We start from the raw sequence: 15,251 nt of genomic DNA on the forward strand, positions 1-15,251 counted from the left end.
GGGGGGGGCCGCGGGGGCCGCACCGGGGAGCGCTCACCGAGCCACCGGGTGGCCCTGACCGAGCGACCGGGAGGCTCCGCCGCGGTGCGGCCCGGGGCCGCTGCCCGCCCGCCGGGACGGAGCGAACCGGCCCGGGCAGCCTCCCCCGGTACGCCGCTCCCCGGGACGCGACGGGGATCGAGGGGGGCGCACCGAGGTCCCGGAAGCCGGAGCGACCCAGCTCCCGTTCCCCGAGGGCAGACAAAGCCCCGACTGACCAGGGACACGCTGGGTCCCGGCGGGTGGGCAGCGCTCCCCGGACACCCCGAGCGGGGCTCTACCGTGAGTGCCCCCGGGAGCCCCGGGGAAGCGGGGCCACCCCGCCCGCTCCAGGGAAAGCAGCGTAGTGAGCGCGGTCCCGGTCCGTGGATCCCCCCCGCACCCCCACCTGGGCTCCCCCGGCCCGGCGCGGCCCCACTCACCGAGCGCGGCCCCGCGGATCCCGGCGCGGCGGGAGCTCAGCTGCCTCCGGCGGCAGGAAGAGGGAGAGAGACCCCAGAAACGTCCCGGGGGGAGGTGGCGGTCGGTGTGGTGTCCCCTGCCGAGCGCTGCAGCCGGTCCGAGCGCAGCCCTGACGCGGAGCTGCCGGGGAGGTGCCCCAAGTTTTATCCCGCACCGCCCGGGGTGGAGCCTGGCGGGGGCAGGGACCGGGCAGGGACCGGGCTGGCCCCGGCAGCGGCCCCGGCGGTACCCGCACCTGCTCCCGGGGGGGTTCCGGCCCTTGCCCCCGAGTCCCAGTCCCAGTCCTGCCCCAGGAGTCCCAGACTCTGCCCCCCGTTTCGGATCCTGCTTCTGATATGCCGACTCGCCGTCTCCCTGATCCCGGTCTCAACCCACCGGGGACGTCTTGGCCCCTCCCGGGGTCGTCTTGGCCCCTCTCGGGATCTCGGCTCTGCCCCACCGGGGCTCCCGGTCCTGGTGCTGCCCCTGCTCCTCGCGGGGCCGCTGCAGGCAGGGCAGGGGGGACCAGCCCCCCGTGGGTCGTGGGGCGGGGACAGACCAGACACCTCTCTCGGTCCTGGTGCCCCCTCATTAGGGTCAAAGGCAGTCCGCGGCAGGGAATGGATGGGCTGAGCTCTCCTTGGGAGCTGAGTGTCAAAGCTGCTGCTCGTGGAGACTCGATGTCTAATATCGAGACTCTCTGATGTCTAATAACAAGGTTGGGCCGGCCCTCCCTCCCCCAGGGATTCCCTCTGCCCAACCACCCCCTGCCCGACCAGACACATGTTTCCCCCCAACGGGTTTTTTTGAAGCAGAGAAGTGGGCTGGTGGGCACCAGTGCTGGGGGGCAATGCCCCGGGGGCAGGGGGTGGAACCCGGATCCCCCCAGGCCGCGGTGTGCGGGGCCAGTGGCCACCCCGCCTGCACAGGGAGGTGCTCGTGACCTCGGGCTGCCTCGCCGGGTCTCTCTCTCGCAGACAATGCCCTGGCACACCGAGACACAAAGCAGCTGGAGGGGGGGATCTGGCAGCCAGTCTGCAGCGGGGAGGGGGCCGCACACCCTGGCCCACGAGGCAGCGGTGCAGGGGCCCGGCGGGAGCCGAGGGGGGGCTCAATGCAGCCCCAAAATGCTGCCGCTGCGCCCCTCCCGCGCAGCCTCCCCTGGGCTGGGTGCAGATGGCTGGGTGGGATTGAGGCCCCTCATGCGTGAGGCGCAGAGCTGGGCTGGGAGGGACCCTTTGTGGCTCAGCCTGCAGCCCCCCGCCCACCCCGGCCCCCTCCGGGCTCTCAGGGGGGAGATGAGCTCAGGCGGCTCCAGCTCCGGCTCCTGCCATTGTTGTCCCTGGGAGAGGGGCCGGGGCAGGGATGCACCATTGTTCTCCCCGGGAGCTGTGGAGCTCGGGCCTGCAAAGCCACCCCTCAAGGGGCCACATCCCCAGCTGGCTCCCCAGCAAGGAGAGGGGGCAGCCGGGGCCACAGGTTGGGCTTGTGCACCAGGAGGGGGGCCATGGTGGGGACAAGGTGTCAATCCAGAGCCACCCCCGCTGGGAACAGGGTCCAGCCGCCAGCTCCTGGCTCCCAGCCCGGTTCTGTGGGGAGGGACAAGGAGACATCACAGCCACGGCTGTGAGCGTGGCCTGCTCGGGTCCATTGGCAGAGCGGCCATGCCCCAGGGGCAGGGCATCTCCCCGTGTCCTGGCAGCTCCGAGGAGCCCCGTTCCCAGTTGCCACCCTCCTCACATGGCTCCATCTCCTTCCTGGGAGGAAGCTCATCTCCTCTGGCAATCCCACGACTCCGGGAGATGGTGCTTTAGGAAGCGTGTGCAGATTTCAGTGTGGTTGAAGGTATCCGGAGCCTCCAGAGACGCAAGCTGGGAGATCCCAGGATTCCCAGCAGCCCAGATTTTGTGTGTTTAGTTTATTGTGTTGCCCTGGGAATAAATCGTTAAAGATTACAGGCAGACTTGGGCATAATTGCTACACGGCATCCGAGGCTCCTGCATCTCCAGAGGGAGCGTTCTCCAAACCCCGCACGGCTGAGCAGCTCCGGGAGAGACGATCCGACGAGCAAATACCTACACAAATCCCGCTGCAGGCCACACGCAGCTCCCGCAATCCTCTTAGCCAACCTGGGCCCCGGGATTAGCCCCCGCGGCGGCTCACGCACCCGGCCGGCGGCGCGGGCTGGGCCGGAGCACAGGGGCTTACCCGGGTCCCACCGGGACACTTCCCACGGGGCCTGGCTGCTGGGCACGTCCCGGTGCCAGGGCAGAGCCGGGACAGCACCGAGGTGGCAGCTCCTCTGTGTCCCACGGTGCTGCCCCATCCCTCAGGCCCCGACTCCGGCTGGGAGCCCCAAATCTTTTGGGGGCCAGTTCTTGGAAGTCCTCTGCCTCGAAGGAAGGGAATTCCCAGCCCTCCTCTGGGGAAATCCCCCACAAGCCCCGGGCAGCAGCTTTTTTCTTTCCTCTCGGTTTTTTGGGTTTTGTTTGTTGTTTTTTTTTTTTTTTTCCTTTTGGACTGAATTCCTGGCTGATTCCACAGCTTTGGCAAACGGGGATTTTATCGCAAGTCTCTGCATTCCCCTCGCAGGCGTGGGGTCATGGGATTAGGGCAGAGCTGACGCTGGCTCCGGAGCAGGGAGAGGAGGGGAGAGGAGGGAAGAGGGGGTGTTTCTGCCTCCTGTGGCTGCAGAAGATGCCAGGCTGCAGCCTGGGGGGATCCAGGAGGTGCAGGGACCCTTTTCTTCCCTCAGCCCCCAGTCTGTGAAGGGGAGTGATCCTATGGCTGCAAAAGGGCTCCCGGGCTGTGCAGTGCCCGGCTGGGGCCTCATGTGGAGCTGCCGCAGTGAGTGGGAGCGTTCCCACGGGCACGGGGCCAGCGGCCGGGATCATGCGGGGCACACCCCGGCAGGAGGGTGCAGCCGAACCGCTGCACCTCCGCCCGCCCGGCCCGGCCCACCAGGCACCGCCGGCACCGCCACGGTGGGAGTGGTGCAGGGCTGGGGGTCCCGGCGCCCCCTCCCCGTCCCCCCAAGCCCCGCGGGGCCGAGCGGCTCAGCCTTAGTCACGGCGGCGAGCGGTGACTCAGTCGCCCGGCGCGCTCAGGTGAGCCATCGCTGCTGCCGTGAGTAAGGAGCTGCTGATCCCACCCTCCTGGCACTGCGCCGGGCACGGGCCCCCCTGGAGCCCCCACTGGAGCCCCCCACCTCGCCAGGCTCGGGGTGGCCTCGTTGCGGGCGCGGGTGTCCTTGGGCAGGACGGCAGTGCCTGTGCCCGTGACGCTGGCGGGGCTGTAAACACCCAGGCGTGTCCTTAGAAACACACAACCGGCTCCGTGTGTTCCCAGCTCTCGGGGACGTGTCCTGGTGGCCTTTGGCAGCGTGTCCAGGCGTCACAGCCTGGGGACACTCCAGCTGCCAGCCCAATGCAGCCAGAGCCAGAGGCCCAGCCTGGCCTCGTCTGCCAAGCCCTGGCTCTGGGGCACCCCACACTCCTGGGAGCTCTGCCCATCACCTGGCCTTGCGTCTGGCGAGCCCCAGAGATGAAGTCACCCCTGGAGTGACTCAGGCAGCCCCTCTGGGCTTGAGGGGGACTGGGCACACAGTGGGCAGGGGGACCCCAGCACAGGGCTGGATGGCTCCGGTTGGTCCCTGGCGTGAGTCAGCTCCTGCAGGGGGATGGGGACGGTGGAGTCACCGCAGAGGCTCCCACCCACCTGGCCCTGGCCCTGGGAAGGATGGCGAATCCCTCTGGATTTAGCAGTGCCCAGGTGTGGGGCCATACTTGGCTGTGCTGGGCCGTGGCCCTGCTGCCACGGTGAGGCCAAGGCTATTCTGAGCTCCCTGAGCTCATGGGCCCCTTCAGGATGCTGAGCTCCGGTCCCTGCTGACACCAGGCAGTGGCTCCCGGCCCCCATGGCCCTCCCCCAGCCAGGGGTGAGCAGAGGTTTGAGCCCCAGCCCCTCTTCAGCCGGGATTCCTGCTGGGAGGGGCAGGGGAACTGCTCCCCCATCCCTGGCCACCTCCTGTCCTGCCCCATGCCCCAGCTCTGCCACTGCCCCACTGCCCCAGTGTCCCCAGGCCCTGTCCTGTGCCCCAGCCTGTGCCATGTGCCAGTGCTGGTGTGGCAATTGGCAATCACAGCAATCCCGGGTCAGGAGAGGTCCTGGCGGTTACATCAGCAGCCTGGGCCAATGCTGCCAGCTCGTGCCCACCAACAGGACGCTCCCCTGGGCATGGGCCGGGGGCTGAGACCCCCCTCAGTGGGGAAGGACTCAGCTCCTGTACCTGGGGAGCCCTGGAAACACAGGTGGGAAACTGCCAGGGTGGGAAGGGGCACCCAGGGCACAGACCCAGCCACTACAGCCAAGAGACACCAGAGCCCTGATCCCTGAAACCCCCTGCACCCCCTGACCCCCCACACCTCCTCCCTCAGCGTCAGTGGCTGTTTCCCAGACGCTGCCACATTTCTTGCTTTGCTTTAACTCCCAGCTCCAGGAGTCAGCCGACAGCTCAGCTGTTGTTGGTGTTGTTGTTATTATTATTGTTATTATCATTATTATTATAAATGCTTGAGCAAGTTGCCAGCCTTGGGGAGGGGAAGGACTCAGGATTTTGGGAGCCTCCTTGAATACACACTGAACCTTGATCCTGGGGTGACCCAGGCTTGTAAATCCATGGGAAAGCAACCCCCTATCCTACCATATCCCATCCCACTCCACCCCCCCCCACCCTATCCCATCGCACCACACCCCACCCCACCCTATCCCATCATCCCATCCCATCCCACTCCAGCCCTCTGATCGGGCTGTGGGTTCACCCTGTGGGGCATCGTCCCAGTGCTGCCTGCACACAGGCTGGCAGTGCCATGTGGGATGGATTCCGTGGATCTCAAGCCCATGCCCAGGGCTGGGGTGATGCCAGTGGGGGATCCTGGTGTCCAGCAGGGGAGCAGGGGGGTGTGGGGCACGAGTCCTGCCAGGCTGCCCCAAGCACTGACACATGGGCGCACACTCAGGGCGGCGGCATTCCCGCCCCACACCTGCCCTGGCTCCCCTTGGAGCTGCCTCAGGAATGTGGGAACCTCACCCGCGTGGGGAGTGCAGTGCAAGCCCAGGGCCACGGGCACCCCTCCACCCTCCATCAACCTGGAGGGCCGGGGGCTGGCGGGGGACCAGCAGTCCTTGGGCCCAGTGCTGTCCCTGACCCTCTGCCAGGCTGGTACCCCAGAGCTCCCAAAGCCAGGGAGAAGGAACAGGATCCGTGCGGGCAGGATGTGCCCCAGGAAACCCCGAGTTGGGCGGGATGGGGACGGAAGGAGGCACTTCCTCCTGGCCTTGTCCCTGCACATTCGTGTGCAATCCCCCGCCCTGAACGGGCACACGCGTGTGCACAACCACACGTGCTCCCCCCGCACAGGGACAGCGGCCCACGCCTCCCACGTGTGCGCACACTCGCCCTGGTGGGTGCTGCATCCCCACCCACGATCCCTCCGCCGCCTCCTCACGCCGTTCCCACACCCCCCGCCAGGCCCAGGGCACCCCCTCACTTCCCGGCCCCCCGCGCTCCCCCGCGGCCACGGTTCCTGTTTACGGTGACGGAGCCGCCTGCCCGGCCCTCCCGGCACCGGGGGCGGCTGCCGGGGCAGGGGCATCGCCGCGGGTCCCACCACACGGCCCCGGTGCAGCCTCCTCGCCCGGGCCTGACCCCGGTGCCGGTGCTGGTTCCCGGCTGAGCGGGATCACTCGCTCCCCACGGACGCGGGGCCACAGCCCATTCTGGGAACAGCAGCAGGAAATCCTGACGGGAGGAGAGCTGGACCCCACATGGCACAGGCCGGGCGAGGCAAAGCTGCTGCGTGTGGCGGCGCGAGTGCCCCTTCCCGCACCCTGCACTGCCGAGCACACCTGGACCATCTGGCTGGGGCGTGGCCCCGTGCCCAGGTCAGGGGCTCAAGGGAGGTGCCGTGCCCAGGGTCCGGGCGAGTCACGAGGAGCCGAGGGAGGAATCCAGCCCTGGGCCGGACCCACTGTGCCGCATTCCCCAGGGCCGAGCCACGCTGTGGGGAGCCGGGCTCAGCTCATCCCGGCGCCCGACCTGTGGGGAAACTGAGGCACCAGCTGGGGAAGTGACTCACCTGCACTGTGGCCTTTAAATGTGCTGCTCCGATTAGATAATGAGCGGAAGGATCAGAGGGAGCCCGACAGCCCCTCATTAAACCTTGGTCTCCCCACGGAGCCTTCAGCTCCATCGGAGCCTGTGGCCACCTGGGCCGGTGCTGGCCCGCAGGACGCAGCCCTGCCCTGAACCCACCCACTCACATCCATACGGGGCCAGAGCACCTCACACCCATCCCCATCGGAGGGTCGCTGTCCCTCAGGAGGACTGCAGCTTTGGGGTGCCCTGGCTGGGACATGAGGCACAGGGGCCGCAGTTGGTGGGGTCGGGGCCGCAGCCCATCTGCCGAGACAGGATGTGGGGCCGGATGGGGGACACAATGTGGGGAAGTGAGGAGGGGACAGCAGGGACAGGGACATCTCACGGACACAAGTGGGGTCACAGCCCTCTAGTCCCCAGTGCTCCAGGGCACCCGGAGCTCCAGCTCCTCCTGGCCCCCCGCGTGCCCCCGGCACTCCGGGTGCTCCCCCCCCTGCACCTGCCTGGCCCGGGGGGCCCTGCCTGCAGCGGCCTGTCCACGGCGGCCGGGACGGGAAGGAGCTGGTTGGGCTGGGCGGGTGTCGGGTGGGAGCGGGGTCTGCTCAGCCCACACAGGTGTGGCTGCGGCAGCAAAGCTCCGCGCCCGGCTGGCCCCGTCCTGCTGGGTGGCAGGAGCCTCCCGCGCCGCTCGCACCCCGGGGCGCGCGGGCACACCCCGTCATTACCCCACGGCAGCTGCCGGCGCTGCCCGGGCAGGGAGGGGACGGCAGGGCCAGGACGCGGCCGGACGGCACGGCCAGGTGGGGATGGTGGGGAGCCATCACCCACCTGTGTGCAGCCCTCGCCTGCTGCAGGGAGGGCGAGCGGGGGGCGTGTGCCCCCTCTCTGCGTGGGACCCCCCCGGGGGCACCCGGGCCCCACCGGTGCCCCCGACACGTGAGGGAGGCAGCCGGGGTCAGGCCCAGCAGCTGCTCAGGACGTGCCCTGCAGGGCCACAGTGCACAATGATCCCATTGAGGTCCCGCGCGGCGGGGGGGGGACACCCGAGGTGGCGGTGGCAGAAGTGACTCCAATGTCACGCCAGGCCTCAATCCTGCTATTTATACCCGGTGGAGGGGCAGCCTTTGAGGGAGCGGGCATGGAAGCGCTGCCGCCTCCTCCTCCCCACCGCATGCTGGGGCATCCCAAAGGGCAGTGGCCCTGGCCCCCCCAGCTTCCCCTCCCCACCCTGCGCCCCAGCCCGGCGCCAGCCCCGCCAGGAAGAGCCCCAGCGCCGGGACCAGCGGCAGCCGCTTCCTCCCGGCCCAGCCCCGCCAGGAACCGGGAAGCCCGAGGGGGCTCTGAGCCCCTGGCTGTGGTGGAGGCAAAGGGAACCAAGCAGTGGATGGAGCCCCAGGGCCCACGGGGGCTCGCGCTGGGTGTCTGGGTGCTGGATGCCGGGATCCAGCTGGGAACTCCTTGGGAACCTCCCAGCTTTACCAAGGGCGAAGTCCCGGCACATCAAAGGCGGGCGGGGGCAGCGGGAGCCAGGGCAGGAGCCTTTGGTCCCTGCCAGCGCCCGGCTCTGCCGCCCCACGTTGCTCCCACCGCCCTGAGCTGGGGTCCCCGTGCCGGCACACCTGGGTCCGGGGTCGTGCCCCCTACGGCGTGGCACCCAGCCCATTGCTGTGGCAACCGCCACCAGCTCCGGGTGTATTTTCTGCACCAGGGCCGCCGTGGGAACCTGGACGGGTGCCACCTCATTCCACTGGGCTCTCTGGGCCGCCTTTGTAGCCGGCGTCGAGCCCAGCTGGCAGCCGCTTCCTCCCCAGCCTCCCCCTGCCCCGCACTGGTGGTGGCCCCGGCCAGGGGGCAGCAGGAGGGGGCTTTGCTGGAACCCCCAGCACGGGGCTGTGCACCCCTCCCGCCCCCACGGCTTTGGGCCAGCTCCAGTGGAGCCGAGAGTCAGCATGGCCCAAGCGAGGGCCATGCCTGCAGCCCCCGGGGCCACCGAGCCCCTGCCAAGGCACCTGGGACCCCAGTGATGGCAACGTGCCACCCCCACCACCCCTCGCCTGACCCCGGCAGCTCCTGAGGGGCTTCCCAGGGGGCTCCCCCACAGAGGTACCATCCCCAAACACAGCAGCAGGGTCTGGGATTCCCACGCCCCGTCCCTGCTCTCCCCAGCCTGCAAGTGGCTTTCCCCACCCGTGCCTCAGTTTGCCAGGAGAAGCTGCCCTGGGCCAGGGTTTGCCGCGTGGCCGGCAGCGCCGCGAGGCTGCTGGCCCGGGAGCAGCGTGACAAGCTCCATCGTGCTGGCTGCAACACCCGCCCTGCTCAGTGCCCGCGGCACCCGCTCCTGCGCTTGCATTTCGGGGGTGAGGCCGGTGGGGCGATGCTCCCCGTGGCTCCACCACCTGGAAACAAAGCAGAGCACCCCTGGGACCGGGACCGAGGGGCCCCGCTGGGATAGATCCCGGTGCTGGGCCCTGAGCCGGGTCCCGCTCCTGCCCGCGGGGATTTTCCCTGAGCTGTGCCATGCTCCCTCCACGGGGCCACGTGCGTGGGAGGGTGGCGGAAAAAGAGCATTTTCCAGAGCTGGAAACCCAGAGGAAAAAGGCTGCCGGCCGGAACGATTAACATGGGTGGGTTAATCATTACAGCAACCCCCCCACACCCGAAGGAAGCTGCGAGGATTCGGCCTTCGAGCCGCCCAAGGGCAGCGTGGCCCAAGGACACGCCGGGCTGTGCTGGCAGCGTGTGGAGCCTCCACTGACCTTCCCATGCCGGGGCCGTGGGCAGCACCCACAGGCACGGGGGAGGGAGAGGGCTGGATCTGCACCTGGGCACTGCACGGCCTCGGCAGGGACAGGAAAGGAGCTGCCCTGGGGGTCCCCACACTGCTGGAGGGCTGTGTGGGGGCTGCTGCCAATTCCTGCAGCCCCCTGGCAATGTGAAGGGTGGGGGTAGCCCCTGTACCCCCACCCTGATGTTGCAGACTGGGAGTTGAGGGTGCCAGGCAGCAGCAGGGTCAGGCAGGATCCCAAGTGGGGCCAGGCAGGATCCCAAGTGCCGAGGTTTGGGCAGGGAAAGGGGCGGCTCTGCGGGATGAGTCAGCCCGGCGGGAGCGGGGCGTCCTGGGGCTGCGGTGGGGTTTGGGGTTGTTTTTCCTGCAGAGAGAGGAGAGCTGGAACCTTTCGCCTGCATTCGGGACTGGGTGGGACGGGGAAATGCCACGCGGCCGAGCACAGGGAGGGCCCTCAGCACCGGGAGATTTGGCCCGGCAGAGCCCGGCCCGTCTCGGAAATCATCCCCCGGAGAAGCGACGCCGCCGGCAGAATCCGTGATGCTTCACTTTCCGAGCGCTCCCGGCCCCGCTCCCCACCCTCCATCTGGCAGCAGAGCATGCGAGTCACGGCCGAGAGCCCTGGGTGGAAGGGGAGGAGGAGGGGGGCAATGCCGGCCCCCTGCCCGCTCCCACCAGGCTCAGGGGAGCTCTTCCCTCTCACACCCACTGCCCAGCCCAGAGCCGGAGCCAGACAGACCCCAGGCTCCTGGGAATAACTCCACTGCACTGTGCAAATGCTCCCAGCCCTGCATGCCCCCAGCAGAGACAGGGACCCAAAGGCAGAGTTACCCCAGCACCCAGCACCCCAAAAAGAGGTGGAGAAAGGCCTTTTGCCCAGCTGTGAACGGAGGCTGCGGTGCCCAAGGGCAGGTGCCAGCACTCCAGGGACCGCCAAGTGCCAGGCCAGTGCCACCATCTCCCCAGTCCAGGCTGGTTTTGGGGAGAGAGGAGGGAGATTCACCCACCGAATCACATCCTGGTCCACACCCTGGAGCTGCCTCCCCCTTCCCTGCCCCCGGCAGGGTTCATCCCCGCAGTGCCAGCACAGCGAGCCAGGAGCAGGGAAGGGCTTTGCCTCTGGTGCAGCCACAGCTGCACATCTCCTGCCCCCAGTCAGCCCATTTTCGTGGCATCCAGTGGGACGCGACTGATGGTGGCTCCGGCGTGGGCAGCAGGAGCCGGGGGAGGAGAACGAGGCTCAGCAGAGGCAGATAACGAGGAGGGAGGGGAAGGGCCAGAGGCAGGTGAGGGGCTCAGAGCCGAGGCTGCAGCAGGAGGTCCCTGCAGGGAGTGGGCTGGGCTGGGAGTGCAGAGGAGCTCAGTGAATCACCCACACGTGGCCCTGCACCCCCGAAGTGCAGCTCATGGCGAGCAGGGCTGTGACATCGCCAGCCAGGGCTGCTCCGGTCCTGGCTCAGGACAAAGCCCTTTCCCTGCACCCACGAGGGCAGGAGAGGCCCCATCCCAGGACAGAGGGGGGGCACTGTCTCCAGGGTCTCTGGATGTGGAAGAACTGGAGGTGCCCTCACTGGTCCCCCCAGACGCAGCCTACAAGTCCCAGCAGCCGTCAGGCCGTGGAGCTCCCAGCCAAGGGCACCCTGTGAGGGGCAGGGCTGGATTCCTCAGCCCCCCCGGCCTCCCCCCCCGGTGCTGGCGGAAGGCAGTGGGAAGAGCTGGTGAGAGGACGCTGACGGAGACACTTTTTTCCCATCCTAAAAATAGCAGCTGGCCGTTTCCCCAGCTTCCCGGCCTCGCCAACGCTCTTCCATTAGATGAAAAACCCAAGGCAGCCACCTTCCGTCAGCAGGGCTGCGTGTGCCGGGGGAGGCTCACGCAGCCGAAATAGCAGCCGGGGACAGAGAGGGGCAGCGGGAGAGGGAGCGGAGCCGGCCGGCCCCCGTTATTCCCGAGATGTTTTAATTAGCACAGCCCCGACTCGGAGGATTTGCTCATGCTCGGTACAACGTCTGACCTTTGAAGAAAAAGAAGAAAGGGAATGAGAGGGGAAGGGGAAAAGGCACTGGAGCAGCTCAGGAGCTGGAAGTCGGCTGAGCTTCAAATAGGCTCCGCGTCAGGCACTCGGAGGCTTTTAATAAGCCACAGAGTGAGAAATTTAACACCACGGGCTCTATTTTTGATCACTTGTGAAGGGGGGGGAGAGAAAGACAGAGCGAGCAAGAGGAGGGGGAGGAGGTGGCGGTGAGAAGAGGAGGCAGCCAAGATTACATCCTGGGTGGCAGCACCGAAAATAGCCGTGCCCCACTCCGGGAGGGAGCGGCGGGAGCCGCGCGGGGCCCGCGGGAGGCCGGAGCAGTGACCTCCCCAGAGCTGCTGCCCACACAGGCAGCCAACACACCTTCCCGGGCTGGAACACGGCAGGGAAAAGGGGATTAGAGCGTGGCAGCTCTGCACAGCAGAGGGAACCCAAAATCCCTCTGGGAGGGCGTGGGGAGGGAGGCACCGAGCGAGGGGCCTGGCAGCAGCATCTGGTGCCGTGGGCAGGACGTGCATCCCCGGTGCCTGGCACAGGCAGAGCCATCCCCTCACTCCAACACGTCCCTTCCCAGCAGCTCTGGGGCTGGGAAGAGCCCCTCCTGCTTCCCTGGAGCCCCTCCTGCCTTCCCCAGGCTGTGCTGAGTCCCGGGCAGCCTCCTCAGACAGGGCTGTGTCCAGCGAGCCCCGGGTGAGCCACGACTGCAGCAGAGTCACAGCCGCCCCCAGCAGGAAAGATTCCCACCACGCACGGCATCTGCTTCCCTCTGCAGCGAGCCTGTCTCTGGGGGCAGGGGGAGCTCTCCCTGCTCCGTGTGCCAGCACCAGCAGGGGATGGGGCAGAGCCCGGCAGCTGCTGCCCAGCTGTGAGCAGCACCGTGCTGGAACAGTCCGGCACACCGGGATTCCTGCGGCGCCGGAGCCGGGAGGCCAAGGCAGAGCCAATGGTGGGGCAGGGAACCAGGACAGGACAGCTCTGGAACAGACCTGTACTCCTCCTGTGCTGCCATAATCCTGCTGTCCAGGTGATTACTGGAGGTGGAGGTGGCTGGAGCACCAGGAGGGGTTATAAACCTGCCCAATGAGCCTCGTGTGGGAAGATCTGCCCCGGGAATGCCCGGCTGATCCCCAGGGCAGCGCTGGTGACACCTTCCCTGGGTGCATCTGCCCCCCAGCCTGGGGCAGGAGCCGGGAGCTGATCCCAGCTCCGCTGCAATCACTGCATGGGAAGAAGGTGACGTGCCACGAGAGGGGGTTGCATTTCCTTTTAATTGATGAGAACGTTTTCTCCACCTCCATTTACCCCACTCCATCTGTGCAGCTGGGGAGCAGGACAGGGACAGGCTGGGAGTTCTGCACCCACGGTGGGATTCCTGCAATGCACAAAGCAGGGTTGGGTTACTGAGGGGGGGCTTGGCCAGGCCGTGGATCCCGACCCCAGGGCTTGGCCCTGCTCCAGCCCTCAACTGCTGAGAGTAAACAGGAGCCAGAGTCTCCCCAGGACCAAAGAGCAGAGATGAGGAGATAGTGGGAGCCGGTGCCCTGCTGTGCTCAGGGCTCACGGAGGCTCTCAGTGACTCACCCCCAGCACAGCACACGCTGCTGCAGAGTCCCCAACTGCCAGCACGTGGGAATGGGAGGGAGGAGGCACAGTCTGAGCAGGGCAGAGGGAAAAGGGGCCATGAGGTAAGAGCTTGGCTTCACCTCCCCCGAGACTGAAGCTGTTTGTCTTAGTGGGAGTGTGTGTGACAGAGGCCAGGCAGGGCAGAGGCCACTGCCCAGGCACCCCCTGCCTGCCCCCGAGCTGCCCATGAGCACTGCCAGTCCTGGGGGGACCTGGGGCACCAGTGAGGCCCTGGCAGTGACAGCAGCTCCCAGCCTGTCCTGGCATTGGGGCTGAACCGGGCACAGTCTGGCCTGGCCCTGGGCCCTGTTGCCATCTGGTGGCCCTGGGTCAGCTCTGGGCTGAGGAACCCCATAAGCCCCCCCAAGAGCTGAGGCCTGACCCCAGCAAGGGACAGCTGCAGAGTCACTGCTCCCCAGAAGCCAGGCACCACCCCTTGCCCACCCCAGCAGCCCCACAGGACTCATCCCCAGAAGCAGGTCTGGACACTCAGCCAGGCCCCAGGTGACCCTCACCTGAATCACTCCAGAGCCTTCACCAGGGCTTCGTTGGCTTCTACCTTAATCTGAGCTTCTGCTTTAGCAGCTTCATCAGATGCTGCAGCCACTTCTGACACGGCCTTCTCCAGGTTGGATTTCGCAGTCTGAACAGAGGGGCACAAGGAATGTGTCATCAGGAGACCACCACAGGAGAGGGGACAATCCTACAGCCCCCGAGTCACCCCCTCCCTCCCACTGCAGTTGTTGACCCCACAGACGCTGACCTGGGGCCCTGTGGAGCAGCCAACACAGCTGTGCTGGCCCCAGACACCTTATCAGCAGGGAAAAGCTCTTTCTGGAGCCCAAGAGGGGATTGGGGACGAGGTCAGTGTCTGTCTGACAGGCGAGAATAGCCTGGGGAAGGTGAATGACTGCACAGTTCCCACTCCCTGGAGCCCTGAGCGTTTGACCGGGGTGAAGGGGGTGCAGGCGCAGCTCCTGGTCTGGGCAGGGGAAGCTCCTGAGCCAACCAGAGTAGAGAAGTGGGGGGCAAAGCCCCCCGGGGAGCCCCCCCGGGCTCGGGGTACTCACAGCCAGGTCCAGCATGTCCATGGTCACCGCCTCCTCCGCCAGCACCTGCACCGTGGAGTCGGGGTTGACGGTGACGGAGCCGCTGCTCACTGCGAGGCACAGAGGGGAGGGTCAGCCAGGGCTGCCAAAGGGGCTCATCCCTGGCACCTCCACCATCCCTTCCCCAAAACAAATCCCTGGCACCCTCCTGTCACGCTCCCAACATTCAGGGCCTCAGTTCCCACCCCAAGGGAAGCCGGAGCAAGGTATGTTCCCAGAGAGCCTGAGCAGAACCAAGACCCAACCCCAGCCCACAGAGCCCCAGCTCCCAGGGCAGCTTCCAGCACCCCCTGGCAGGGCTGGGAAAGCAGAAATCCCTGGAAGTGCAGCAGGGCACACGTGGCTGGGCAGAGCCTCCCTTGTGAAAGCACTGAGAACACCATCCCCACACACACCTTTCCTCCCCAGCTCCTCCTGCCTCGCTCACCGAAGTACTTGGTGGCCGTCCCGTCCTCGGCATAGACTGTGACCACGCCTGGCCGGAGCACCTGCAGCGTGGGGACGTGGGATGCCAGGATCCCAAAGGAGCCAGTCAGCGTGGGCACATCCACCTGCTTCACGTTGGCACCGTTGTAGAACACCTGGACGGGGAGGACACAGGAAAACAGTCACCAGGAATGGGGGGATGGAGAGTGGCAGGGAAGAGCCCAGGGATGCAGTGGGCAGCTGGCTCCATCCAGAGGGAGCATCCCAGCTCCATCCCAAGGGAACAGCCCGGCTCCTGACAGGTTCAGCACGCCCAGGTGTGCCCAGGACAGGCTACACCTGCACAGCAGGGAGCAGGGCCGGGTTCCAGAGGAGGGGTCCTGGCACGGGGAGCAGGGATGCGTTCCCAGCTCCCGGGGCACACGCAGACACGGAGTCGGGAGTGGGCGAGAGGCGCCGGCACAGCCGGGAGCAGCCTGGGAAGCGCGTGGGGAGCCCTGAGCCGGTGTCCCCGCTGCGGCCCACGCGGCCCGGCTGTCCCTGTCCCTGTGCCCGCGCCCTGCCCCGGGGACAGCGCCGGCCCCGCCGCCCCCGCAGCCCCGGGCACGGCGGGGGCGGCCCGGCCGCGTCCCGGTC

At 67.4% G+C, this 15,251-nt stretch overlaps 1 protein-coding gene across 1 annotated transcript in view; it reads right to left on the minus strand.

Moving 5' to 3' along the window:
* The window catches only part of MIDN (midnolin), an 11,645-nt gene extending 11,027 nt beyond the window's left edge, over positions 1-618 (minus strand). The window contains exon 1 of the mRNA XM_027664398.1: positions 462-618. The gene's annotated coding sequence lies outside the window, so the exon portion shown is untranslated. The remainder of the gene's footprint in view (positions 1-461) is intronic.
* Between the last annotated feature and the right edge of the window lie 14,633 nt (positions 619-15,251).

This window comes from Corapipo altera, unplaced genomic scaffold (genome assembly GCF_003945725.1).
Source record: "Corapipo altera isolate COAL_440 unplaced genomic scaffold, ASM394572v1 96, whole genome shotgun sequence".
NCBI lineage: Eukaryota > Metazoa > Chordata > Aves > Passeriformes > Pipridae > Corapipo > Corapipo altera.